The 12999-nt window shown below is 42.3% G+C and overlaps 1 protein-coding gene across 3 annotated transcripts in view; it reads right to left on the bottom strand.

The window, feature by feature from the left end:
- The window catches only part of Frmd6 (FERM domain containing 6), a 71965-nt gene extending 70101 nt beyond the window's left edge, over positions 1–1864 (bottom strand). For 2 of the 3 annotated variants that reach the window (XM_090345088.1, XM_090345090.1), the window contains exon 1: positions 1762–1864. The gene's annotated coding sequence lies outside the window, so the exon portion shown is untranslated. Of the gene's footprint in view, positions 1–349; positions 543–1761 lie in introns of those variants that run through there. The other variant, XM_090345089.1, reaches the window with a different exon arrangement.
- Between the last annotated feature and the right edge of the window lie 11135 nt (positions 1865–12999).

The raw sequence follows: 12999 nt of genomic DNA, 5'->3' as shown, positions 1-12999 counted from the left end.
TGATGAGGTGCTGTAAGTTTTCTACTACAAAGGACACCACCAAAAGCATCTGTTTTCCTGCCCCTTTCTGGTCTTATCCCCTCCCCCACTTTCCCCTGCAGGCCATTTGTAGGGTCTGGGATGTTAAAAAGCTACTTTCTACAGTAGTCTCATAATCCCCCAGATTCTAAAAAACGTCTGGTACTTTAACATTGCTGGGGCTTAAATTTATGCATTGCTCTAAAGAAGGAAACCCAAAAGTCCCAGGCTTTTTTCTCAAATGATAGATGGGTTACGGAAAATTTTCCCCACAAAGTTTTGATGCTGTGAAATATCAACTCCCTGAAATCACAGAAAGGAAATGACTTACATTCTTGGAAAATGAAGCCACTAGCAGCATTCTCCAACAGCATTTTCTAATCCCCAACCTACACCCTGTGACAACAGAGTGTATTTCCTGCAAAAACTAAATTTAATTAGATGCTTAGAAAACCAATAAACAATCCCCAGGTCCCAGAGAAAAATGGAAGGAATCTTGCACAGAAAATTCAGCATGGTACCTTCCCCCCCCCCTCCACATCCATAAGTACAGGGAAATCACAGGCTTGAAGTCCAAAGCAACCTGAGAACCCTCAGTGTTCCTCCCCGCCCCCCATCGCACCCGCTGTGAGCTCCTGGGGGGAAATCGTAGCAAAACTGATTCCTGCATTAAAAACCACAACAAAACACAAGTGGAAAAAAAATTAAAAGGGGCTGGAAAGTACATGAAAGAATTATGTCTTTGGACTCTAGCTACACAACTGTACAGCCTGGACAATCTGCCAGCTTTCATTCCAACTTTCAAAGATGCTTGTTTTTGACGGCTTTCGACCTATGCCTGCCTCGGAGAAAACGCCCCACCGCGGGAGCCGTGTCCTCTCCGGACGTGGGGTGCGATTTTCACTCTTGAGGACCTTCCATGGGTGGCCGTCCACACCCGAATCTGAAGGCTGACTGGTGTCTCCTTTGCCTGGCGCCCGGCCTGCGCGCCTCAAGAGCCTCCAGAAACCCTGCCCCTGCCCATCCGTACGTCCCCAAGGTGCCCTCTCAGAAGGAGCCAGTGCCCCCAGCCCCAACTCTGGATCCTGGACTGAGCACTTTCAGACACTGCGGGGCAGAAGCAGCTCCGGAGTCCCTTCGTTCCTCTCCTCCCCAAAGCCCGACTGCCGGCCTCGGGGCGCACACAACAGGCGACAGCGCACGGCCCTCAAGAATGTGGAGCTCAGGTGCCGGTCCCGCGACCGGGCGGGACGGGCAGGGGCCTCTCACCCCACCCCTCCAGGGGGCCCAGGGAACATCAAGGAGCCCCCCGCGATCTCGGGAGCCCCGTCATCTGGGGAGCCCCGTACGGCGCACAAAGCCCCGGGCGCGGGACACGGTCCTCAGCCCCGACCGGCCTCCCGCCCTCGCCGCAGAGGCGGCCCCGGAGCTCGGCGCCTCCCCCGCTCCCCGACTCGGCTGCCCCGGGGCCCCATCCTCCCGCCCCGGCGTGGGCGAGCTCCGACAAGCGTGGAGGCGACCTGCCCGCCCGGTGCCCGACGCCCAGAACCGAAGCAGCGAGAAGACGAAGAAAGGACGCGGAGAGGGGAGCGCAGCCTCCTCCCGGACTTCCACAAAACCCTCCCCAACCCGTCCCGCGGCCGCCGCCGCCCCGCCGGCGGGGACACGGCGTAAAGCCCGCCAGCGGCGGGCCAGCGAGCGGGGCGGGTGAGGAGAACCTCCGGGCCAGGCTTCGCCTCCTACCTCGAGCAAGTCCCGAGTCCCAGGCTCCGACTCCCTTTGGGTCGCGGACTCTTCCAGCCGGAGCCCAGCCTGCCCGCTCACTCAGCCCCTCGGCCCGGGCAGCCAGACGTGCGCTCCCGACCGCCCCGCCCTCCGCCCACGCCTCCATACACGCCCCCGCCAAGCCCCGCCTCTATCCGCCCCAGAGGCCCCGCCCACCCTGAAGGCTCCGCCCCTTCCCGCCCCGCGGTGGCGGGGAGGCCGGAGCGCTGCCGGCTCTCAGCGTGGGTCTGGTAGGCGCACGTGGAGCGCTGCCCGCCCGGCCCCGCCTCGGATCCAACCACGTTCCTCGGAGCGGCCGGAGGAGTCGGGGCGGGAGGAAGTCGGAAAAGCCACCCCTTCCAGATCCTAGGGGGCTTAGCCGGTTCAGATGGACGCGACACGGTGAACCCTGTCGTTTGCCGCCTTCCCCCGCGCCATCGGGTCTGTAGCGCGAGGGGACCCCATCGGTTCCCCCCTCTCTTTGGCCAAATGGCTCGTTCCTCCGCTCGGCCCCCGCGCCCGCCCCAGCGGGAGACGCGCTGGCTGGGGGCGGCTGTTTGGCTTGAGTTGGGGCTTACTAATTCAGAAGGAAGCGGAGAGGCCGCCCGGCGAGGAGGCGGTCCCCAGCGGGGCGGCTTCGTGACTCCACGGTTCCCTCCGCCGTGCGACCCCGCGCCCACCCGCCCGCCCGCGCCCGGGGAGGCCGCCGCCGAGCCGGGCCTCCCCCGCGGGTTCGCCGCCTCCGTCCGCGTGTGACCTCTGCCGACCGGGAGGCAGGCGGGGTGGCGAGGGATGCCGAGGGCCAGGTGTCTCGTTCCGGACCCGTTGCCACCTGTATAGTGGTTGGGTCCGGGGAAGGGGCTGAGCTGCGGCCCCCACCCAACAGGACCACCTGCCGGGGGACCGGAGGCCTGGGGAGAGGTCGGCCTCCCCCCGGGTCTTGGCACCCCACCGAGCTGCAACTGGCAGGGCATCTTCTGTGCCCTCGCAGGTGGACGGGGGGACCGCCCGGCCGCTGCCGACGTCCACGCCTCGGGCAGGGCACAAGCTCACCTGGGATTGTTACCCACTTCCCCGCCTTTACCCTGGGGGAATCACAGGGCTGAGAACCGAATAGTATTATTTATTTTTGTTTTTACCATCGGCAGTATCTCCGGAGCTTCTTTCTTGTGCACATGGACGGTTTATAGAGATAGGCTCTAAATTTAAAAGCATGACTCCATTTTGGAAAGCAGACGGATCGTTCCTATATCTGCTTTTAAGTTAGTACTGATTTAAAATTAAATGACTGCTCTTGAATGAGTTGTCGAAACTTAACCTTTAGTTTAGTGTACCCAAATAAAACATGAGTTAAAAATACAGGTATTTAAATGAGGACGATCACACTTTTTCTTACAGCTTTAATTTTTATATGCATTCAGAATAAGGACAGTATTAATTAGTAAGGTCTTGATTTGATAGCTGATGAGATAACCCACAACTCATGTGAAATGTAAATGAGAAGTATATTACAATCTTGGAAAACAGATTGATCTGACTTATTTTCAAATTTGATGCATCACAATCTGGTAGATGAAAGACAGTGCATTGTGAAATATTGCTACAAATATAAAATAATAGGCAGTCTAAAGACTACAGTACTTTAAGTTCCTTTTTTTAATGTGCTTACATCGCATACCAGCACATATCTAAATCCTCAGCACTTAGAGGCAGAAGGATCTCCAGTTTCCAATCAGCCTAAGAGAGTCCATGTCTCTAACAAAAAAATAAGATGTGAAAGGCTAATTTTGTTGTCTAGAATGGAACGATAACAAAACTTACAATGTGTTTTCCAAATCCTAGTTATATTAACAGGAATACCATAAATAAGACTTCCATATTCATATGTAAAGTAAGTACGCATTTTAAATTCATTTTATGAACCCTTGTAATATAAAATTCTGAAAAAAAGGAGTGATTTGGAAAACAATCTTGTCTCCTATTTTCTATCTTGTCAATAAAAGGCCTGAGAAAGATGTTTCTTATCACAGGAAGTGGTTTCGGAGCTTGTTACACGGAGGGATATCATTTTATAGAAAATTTAAAATTACATTTATTTTTTGATGTTGGCATATAATTTTATTTTCATATGATGAGGTGCTTTCCTCAATATGGGACACTGTAAGCAATAAAATATCCAGAACACCACAAGTTACTAATTTTTCCAGTGTATTTAGCTATCAACACAAGTCTTGGTTTTTGTTTTCCTTAGGAAAAAAAATTACTCATTCCATGAATATAGTGAATATTCCCGTGTAACAGGCACAGGATTAGACCATAGGATTCAAAGGTGAAAACACTCCTGAATTTTATGGTACTAAGATGGAGAATAAGTAGACAGACAATAAACACAATTCCTGCTATGGTACAGTCATGCAAAAGGAGTCGCGCAGAGTAGAGGACTACTGGGAAACTACCAGACACCCCACTGTTAACCTGAAATGGGAAAGATCAAACTTGTCAGCATATTTGAGTCACTGGGGGCTTGGAAAAATGATCAGTGCTCATGTCTCAAGCACATGATTTAATTGGTCTGCAACAGAACCTGGACTCCGGGGTGTTTTCAATACCTGGCAGTAAGCGTAGACATATTTGAGACTGAGGCTGAAGCATCCCAGGTGGAGGCACAGGATGAACGAGCACAAGGAGGCATGCTTTTAAAGCGTGATGATGACTATCATTAATTAAAGCATGATGGCTATAATTAATTACAAGCTGACTTGTAATTAAAGAAACTTAAGTTTTGGTGGGTGATAAACATTTCGAGGTATATTTTGAACATATATAGGCAAAAGATACGAACATACGAACAATCTAGTTCCACATATTAAAAGTTATCCTTAGGATTCAAGGTTTTTGAAAATTCAGAATATTTTTTTCATGGTGAAATATATTTAATCTAAAAGATGAATCAGTAATTTGACATACTACCTTTTAAAGAATAGTTTCGCAAAATTAAATACTACTCATCATTCCTTCTGGAGGTCATAATAAATTACATTCATTTCTCTTCTTAGTAATTAGATTCATTTTAAAAACAAAAATATACTTTAAAAAAGATAAAATTAATTTTTTTTCCAGTCCTGGCCTGGGCTTGAGCTCAGGACCTGAGCACTGTCCTTGGACTTTCTCAAGGCTAGAGCTCTACCACTTGAGCCTCAGCACCACTTCTGGCTTTTTTCTATGTATGTGGTACCGAGGAATCGAACCCGGGTCTTCATGCATGCTAGGCAAGCACTTTAACCACTAGGCCAAACTCCCAGCCCGACAAAATTAATTTTAAGCCCTAAGATTTAAAATGTTACCATAACTAGTAAAAGACAAAACAATTGTACATAAAAACTTAATACAGTGCCACAGTCCTAGTTTAACATATAAAATGCCCTTTTTATTCATAGCTGATATTATATTAACTAAAATAAACATACCAAAAGAAAGTCGGGTGCTTAGGTTAGGAAAGCTGATTATTAGGCATTTAATCCCGCTGTCTAGTTACCAAGAGCTGTTTACCTAACCAAGAATAAATATAGATCGCCTCAGTTTATGATGATTGACTTTTTTTTTTGTCAGTCGTGGGACTTGAACTCTGGGCATGGGCACAGTCCCTGAAGGCTTCCACCGCCCTACCCCTTGAGCCACAGTGCCACTTCTGATTTTCTGGTGGTTAATTGGAGATAAGAGTCTCACAGACTTTTTAGTGCCCAGGCTGGCTTTGAACTGTGATCCTCAGATCTCAGCCTCCTGAGTAGCTAGGATTATAGATGTGAGCCATTGTGCCTGGCTTACAATTGATTTTGGAATCGTTTTTAGTGATGTTGTAGAAATGATCCACTTGCAGTGGAGACCACACTCCATCTGAATTTTGCATTTTGGCCTCTTGGATTAATGGTAGGTAGCAGTGGTAGGCTGGGCAGCGACAGCCACATGATCACCAGGTAAACCCTTGTGCTCTGCCAGGTGCTAGATTCAATGGATTATATGAACTACTGAATGAATACCTGGTTATAAAATAGGTGACTCAGCCTATCTAGGCTAATGTAAGTGTTCTGAGAACATTTATGGTAGATTAGGTTTATTAAATGTGTTTTCAACTTGGCAGTATTTTCTATGTGCAATGGATAGTAAACCTCACCTCATCTCACAAGTCAGAAGCATTTGAAATTATTTTGTAATAATAGCACAGCACAGGGTTGATATTATAGAGTAATCTCTTTGAAAAAGATGTCCTCACTTGGAGATGAGTGTTGGGGGGGAAAAAAAGGCTTCATTCAATTCTGCTCTCTTGCTCATCAGCTTTTGAGAACATATTTAAAAGTAGGATAAACTTGACTATGCAGGAACAGCATTTGGTTTTAACAAGTCAAAGCTTACAGGAGATGCAGCTGAAGAACTACTTTGAATCTATTTCTTTATGGTTTAGTTTCATCTTAAGCATCTCTTTCCAGGTCCTGAAGAACTTGAATACTTGAACAGTCCAGACTAAGGAAGAAAAGCTTGATAAGACTGAGAACAGGGTCCACCTCTTCAGTCCCACGAAGGTGTTATATGTGCAAGCTAGGATATTCCAGCATAAAGACAGGCACTGAGTTTCCCCAGATGAGGGGCATAATGGGCAGAGACAGGGCCCTGCCATTAAACTTACTGTCAGTAGGGGAAAATAGGACTGTTGCTTTACTATTGGAGCTTCACATTAATAACAAAAGAAATCTATAGGCAGAAGAAAAAGAGTACTCCAGAAATATGCCTGCTAGAAGGGTAAGAGGAAGGCTACATCCCTGAATTCTGAAACTTAATATGTGTTAATTGTCTTTTCATACAGGAACCTTTAAAGTCCCTAAGGTTTTCAGCTAGGATCCATGGGTTATTATTCTCTGACAACTTCATCCAGAGCTAGATGAAAATGGGAACACCCTGATTCTTCTGTGTCATGCCTCAGGCACGCTCTGTCTTTATTTAGGAGGAGTCACTTTCAGACATAGACAATAACATGAATGTCATGAGCCAATGAAATTTTCTTTAGTGTTTTTTGGCTTCCTATCAGTTTGTGCCGGAGATATACTGAGCTAAAACAGTGGGAAATGGAGACATTTATCTCAGAACAATGTGTCCATCCCAGCTAATACTGGCTTCTAGAGAATACAACAGCTCCATCTGTGCAAACTCACTATGAAATCTGTCCACTCTTTTTTAACTTAGTCACTTCGAGTAGACTGGAAGCACAGCAAACCACACTTAAACTTATTTCTTAACGCTAAAAGTGGAAATAGAACAGAAAATAAAAATGCAAGTAAGGAACCCTGTGCCAGTGGCTCTGCCTATACTCCTAACTACACAGGAGGCAGACAAGTCTAAGATACTCCATCTTCAAAAATAACCAACAAAAAGCCAGGAAAGAGATATAGCTTAAGGGGTTAAGCATAAGCTAAGAAAGCATGAGGCCCTGAGTTCAAACTCTGGTAATGAAAAAAATAAAAGGGCGGGGGCGGGGGTGAGCAGCTAAGATATCCTACTTCTATGATTTCAGAGGAAGTTTACTGAGGCCAAAGAACTCTGTTAATGAGATCTTTAAGAAACACACTACCACACAAAATGTTGTATATAAATCAGGGCCTTGGAATGACAGTTATAATACCTAGGTATTACATGGATGGATATAAGAAAACAGCTTTAAAACACATATATTAGGTCCCTGTATTTCTTTACTTGAAGCAAAATTTTTATTCATTCTTGTGAAATTTGTCCGTCCAACTAAATACTATAAAAATCTTAAAAGTTTTGTACCGGCAAAGGAACAGTTAGATACTCTTTTCTTTTTCAAGGATAGCCTGTACTATTTGCTTATACTGTTTGCTTATGTTCCGATTCTTCAAAGGAAAACACTGGTAATTTGGCCAAGGAGTCTGAGTTTAAAATAATGGACTGGGATATTCTCAAAAATTCTCAGATCCAGATGTTTACTTCTTATAGGCATGCTAAAAAAATAGTACTGAACAAAAATAACAGAGCTAACTTTGAAGGTAAGATTCTTGGGAGGCAGGCGCTGCCTAAATATGCACTATTTTCAAACTTTTAAAGAATTTATTTGTGATTCATAGATAATTAAAGCCAAGCATTCTATGTGGTTTCCTAAGTAGAAAAACAGAATCAACAAATTGATGATTTTCTCTTCTGCTAATAATCTGCTTGGGTAATCATTTTTATCACTTTTGTTCCAATTTCTTAAAGATTATTGAAACACACACCTATTCTATGATCATTTTACATATAAGACTATGCAAATTACTCCATTAACATATAAATCAGTCATTATCACATGTACTTCTTTTTACATGGCACTTTTCCACGTGAAATTGTTTATGGATGCATTCACATGCCACCAATTCTCTTTCCCTTTGGAATTTAAGCTTCACGTGAACACAGGGCTAATCTATAACTGCGGTGGCTCTGGCTTCTAGAAAAGTGTCTGGAATGTATTTGTAGAATGAATGAATCCCACAAAGCATGTGGAAGCAAGGAGGGGAGAGGATGTACATATTATATTCATTTGTGTGCTGAGGGTGTGGTGGAGAGGAGACATTGGCACTGAGCAGAGACTAAAAAAGACTTTTTCATTTTTTGAGATGCTTATTGGGCAGATATCCCATTGACTGCTGAGAAAAGATTTATCCTGATAAATCAAAATCTATCTTGATTATCAATTAAGAAAATTCTTGGTTGATTTGAATGAGATACCTTATGTCAGCTAGTTCACTTAATATTTATTTTCTTTATATATAGGAGATAACCATCAATTATTCTATATCAAATTGATGTTCCTTACAACATATTTGATTTCTCCTTTTTGCCTTTCATCTACTAGTAACTACTCATCCTGCCCTTCCAGAGATTCAGAAGTTTATTGAAGGGATTTTACTAGAGTGCTTACTAATATTGAATTCTTTGCCAACGAAACATTTTGATGAAACACCTTGGGAACAGAATGGCTGTGTTCAGCAAAGGGAACTGAATAGCGATGTTTATGCTTGCTCAGTGTGCCCCTTGTCCATGGAAGCTTAATTGGATTCTGTTAGTAGGATCAGCTCCACCTACAAACAATTGCTGGAAATGACTCTGCCCACCACATTCTGCCCTCTCCCTCTCTCCCTAAACCTGTGGGCCCCTCACCCTTCCCAATTCTTTCAGTTTATTAGCTGCTTTTAGGCTTCACTTCTTTCCTCTTGAAATTAATCTGTTGAATAGTCTTATGTCCAAAGTTTCTTGACCTTCTAATCCAGCTTTCTTAACAAACCAAAAATTTAGGTCAAATTCCATCATCACTTTTTGCTTTAATGTCACAAAGGAAGCCTGAAGAAAACCAAATATATGAACCAATTAGTCCATCACCAAGACAACAGTTCCATGAATCTTTTCATTGTTGCTTGGTCAATTTTCTATTCATAACTGCCTGGCTTACTTGTCACCACAATGACTACTCAGGTATCTATGACTTTTTCTCTTTTCCTCCAGTGCTAGGGCTCAAACATTCCAGGGTCTCCTGGTAAGAGCTCTACAGCTTAGCTACATCCCAGCCCAGCTTACAATTCTCTTTAGCACCTTTCTCCCAACTCTGAAATCCGGAGACTCTCAAAAGTCAACCTTTCTCTTTGATTGGTCACTCATCGAGGATTGTAAGTGTAGGCCTGTGGAATCCTCACACAGCTCTTTCAGGGAGATAAAATCATCATTCCTGGTTTAAAGATAACCTAAGATTTTTATAGAAATTCAATAGAGGTGCCTGAATCTGAACCCAGGAAATTTAACTCATATTCTGGTACAGAGTTGGTCAAGCATATCTTACCAGGCCTTTCACTCTTTCCATCTCCAGACTTCTCTGTATCTTCTGACTCTTCTCAGTCGGTATCCTACAACAAATCTCTAAAATCCAACCTCTATCTCTTCCAGGTTCCCCTCCATCATATATTTGTGACTTCTTTTGTAGATACTTATTAGGTACCAGTATGCAGTAGGTGGCAGGAACACAGAGGTTAACAAAATCTCACTTGCTATCTTGGTGCTTTATATTCAAATTATTTCTCTTAATATCTCCTAATTTCTCTTGAATATCTCAACATCTCCTAGATGCTTCTTTTTGGTTTCACCTACAAAGATACTGAAGCCTGGGTATAGTTTATACCCCATCTAGCACCTCAGCTGACACACAATGGGGTGACAGATGGAATCATTCAGGGTTTGAAAGTTTTTTTTCAGATCTTAATAAAAAGTTGAGCACTTCAGTTGAGCTCTTGCTGTCTTCATTTCTGAGCAGATTTCAAGAAGGTTTTGAAAACCAACACTTTGCCACTATGCACTGACTAGTTGCCTTATTAAAGAGAGTTAAGGAAGGTATTTGTGTAGCAGAGAAATCACACTCAAGGAGAGGATGGTATTGCCCCCTGGGAAACATCTGGAAGTATTTTTGATCATCACAGATGGAAAGGAAGGAGGAGGGCAGCGTTTCCGGCATCTATCTAGCAACAGAATAAAGGAATGCTACCAGAACATGACCAGTGCTAGGGGCAACCCCATAACAAAGAATCATTGCCCCTGCTTGAGAAGCATTGATCTAAAAGGTAAACTTGATAGGAATATTTAGGTGCCTCATGAGTTAGGATGGTAGGATCCAGCTTTAATGCTGGCTGAGCTTGCCAATGGTCAGTTGCAAAGAGTCACTGAAAATGAAGGATCATGACTCTGAGGCATACAGAGTGAGGTATTTCAGGTCAGTTTCTTCCCAACCCTAGCTGTATCTTAACTCCCCAACAATACATAGCCTATGTGTTTTTACATTGTCTTCCTTCTTAGGATCTCGTAATATTGATGGGAAAGACTAAATAGGAGAATTCTTTTATTTGGCAAAACAGTGTTAAAAAAACACTAGTATATTACACATTGGTATAATTTCTACTTCAGACTATGAAATTTTTAATGTGACAGAACATATCATTGCCAACAGAGAAAAGATAAGATTCATTGAGATCTCAAGTGATAAGTCAAAGAAAATAATTTTTAGAAATATAAGTATGTCACCTAAATGAGTAGCAGTGAAGTAATAACTTCTCAAAAAACTAAAATTAGCCTTAAAGGAAAGGATTTATGATAATAATTGAAAAGCTCTAAACTTTAATCAAGCACGGTGGAGGTTAGCTCTTATAATGGAGCATAATTACAACTACTGAAATAATTTGCTAAATTTTATTCTTAGGTGACTTAGGATAAATGTACTTTACAGATTAAATAATATGTGTTAAACAAAATAGGCAGTAACAAGATATGTAAAATTAAGTGATCATCAAAATGATCATTATGGTCATCAAAATTATCTACCTAAATTCTTTTCTTTCTTTTTTTTTTTTTTGCCAGTCCTGGGCTTGAGCTCAGGGCCTGAGCACTGTCCTTGGACTTTCTCAAGGCTAGAACTCTACCACTTGAGCCTCAGCACCACTTCCGGCTTTTTTCTATGTATGTGGTACCGAGGAATCGAACCCGGGTCTTCGTGCATGCTAGGCAAGCACTTTAACCACTAGGCCAAACTCCCGGCCCTAAATTATTTTCTTATCTCAATTTCCATTGTTCCTCGTATCACTAGAATTTATAATAAAGAATGTAAATGTATATATTGAACTTGTCATAAAAACAAAAACAAAAACTAGCTATGAAAAGTAGATAATTATCCTTTTCAAATATTCCTTGATTCCCACTTAGATTTATTAGCTAGTTTCTTTTAGAGGTTTCCAAGTCTGGCAATGCCTCAAGGACTTTTAGGGACTGGTTGACAAGGCTGAGGATCTCAAAATGACAGCAAGAAACTCCGAACGATTCTGATGCTCATTACTGACCAGATGAATCAGTCCTGTTGAGGCTGTTGTTAAAGCAAGTTTAAATGAAGAACCTGGATTCTGAAGTGCTTAATGCTTTAGATATCATAACTCTATCACCATCTTCCAGTGAATAAAAACTTGTGGAAGACTGGGGCTGTGGTAAGACATGCTTACTAATGATTTTATTGAAACAAGACATTTGTGTCTATATCCAATTCAATCAGGAAAAAGTCTGTCTTTAATTTCCTATGGTATGAATAGAATAAAATTTGATTATTAATTTGGTCAATAAGAAGCCTTTCAACTAAAGATAAATCAGTCTTAGTGAATAACAAGATTGCATTTGGTCCCTGGAAACTGCCTCATCAATCTAATGTATAAATGAATCATAGTCTTAATTAACATTTTCATAATTATGCTGAAGGACAACACTAGGAAAAAGGAATGTAGACCGAACTATATATCTAAGTATGCCAATTTCAACTTCTCACCCCATGACTTTGTTTTTTTGATGCTGCTGCTGAACATCAATATGACAGATGATATGATATGATATGATATAGACAGACAGATATATAGATAGATAGATAGATAGATAGATAGATAGATAGATAGATAGATTGATAGATGAGTTCCTCCATACTATGCTGACCTATTCAAGATTTGGGAAAGGTTCATTGATAAACAGGTATAGATTGGATAGAAACTTGTTTTTTAAAATGAATGGCAAGTTTATGTGATGCATTTTAAATAATTATTTAAGCTGATGGTTACTGTGTCAGATACCATGCCAAATTGAAGTTTATTATTTAATTATAGCACCAGTCTTATGGGATATGTATTATTCTTAACTCCTGTTTTATAAAGAAACCAGGAAACAGACAAAGTACCCAAAGTTAACTCCTTAGTAGCTGAGTTTCTAAATAAGAAAAAAAAAAGTTCTATTAAAAAATAGTCCTAGGGTTTTTTTTGTTGTTGTTTTGTTTTGCTTTTTGTTTTTTAAGTCTAATATTGACTTCTCAGAATGAGCAAACTGTCTCAGAATTCTGGGAGAAGTATCAGTCAAATTGATTAAAAACCCAGTTAAATTGATTAAAACCCAGATATGTATTTGAAATGGGAAGGGATGGGAACATTTTATTATAAAGAATAATGTAAAACCACTTGGCAAGAAAGAGTGCTTGTTAACCCAACTTCCTCTCCAACAACTTAAACCTGTGAGCCGAAGCTCACAGGTGAGTTGCTATACTCTACTGCATTCTATTTTAACTCAGTTTTTGTTCTTTCAAGTTTCCAAATACTTCATCTGAGCTATACTCAT

Source organism: Megascapheus bottae, chromosome 14, assembly GCF_031878675.1.
Source record: "Megascapheus bottae isolate mThoBot1 chromosome 14, mThoBot2.hap1, whole genome shotgun sequence".
Lineage (NCBI taxonomy): Eukaryota > Metazoa > Chordata > Mammalia > Rodentia > Geomyidae > Megascapheus > Megascapheus bottae.
This window is presented reverse-complemented; position numbering and strand designations above follow the sequence as displayed.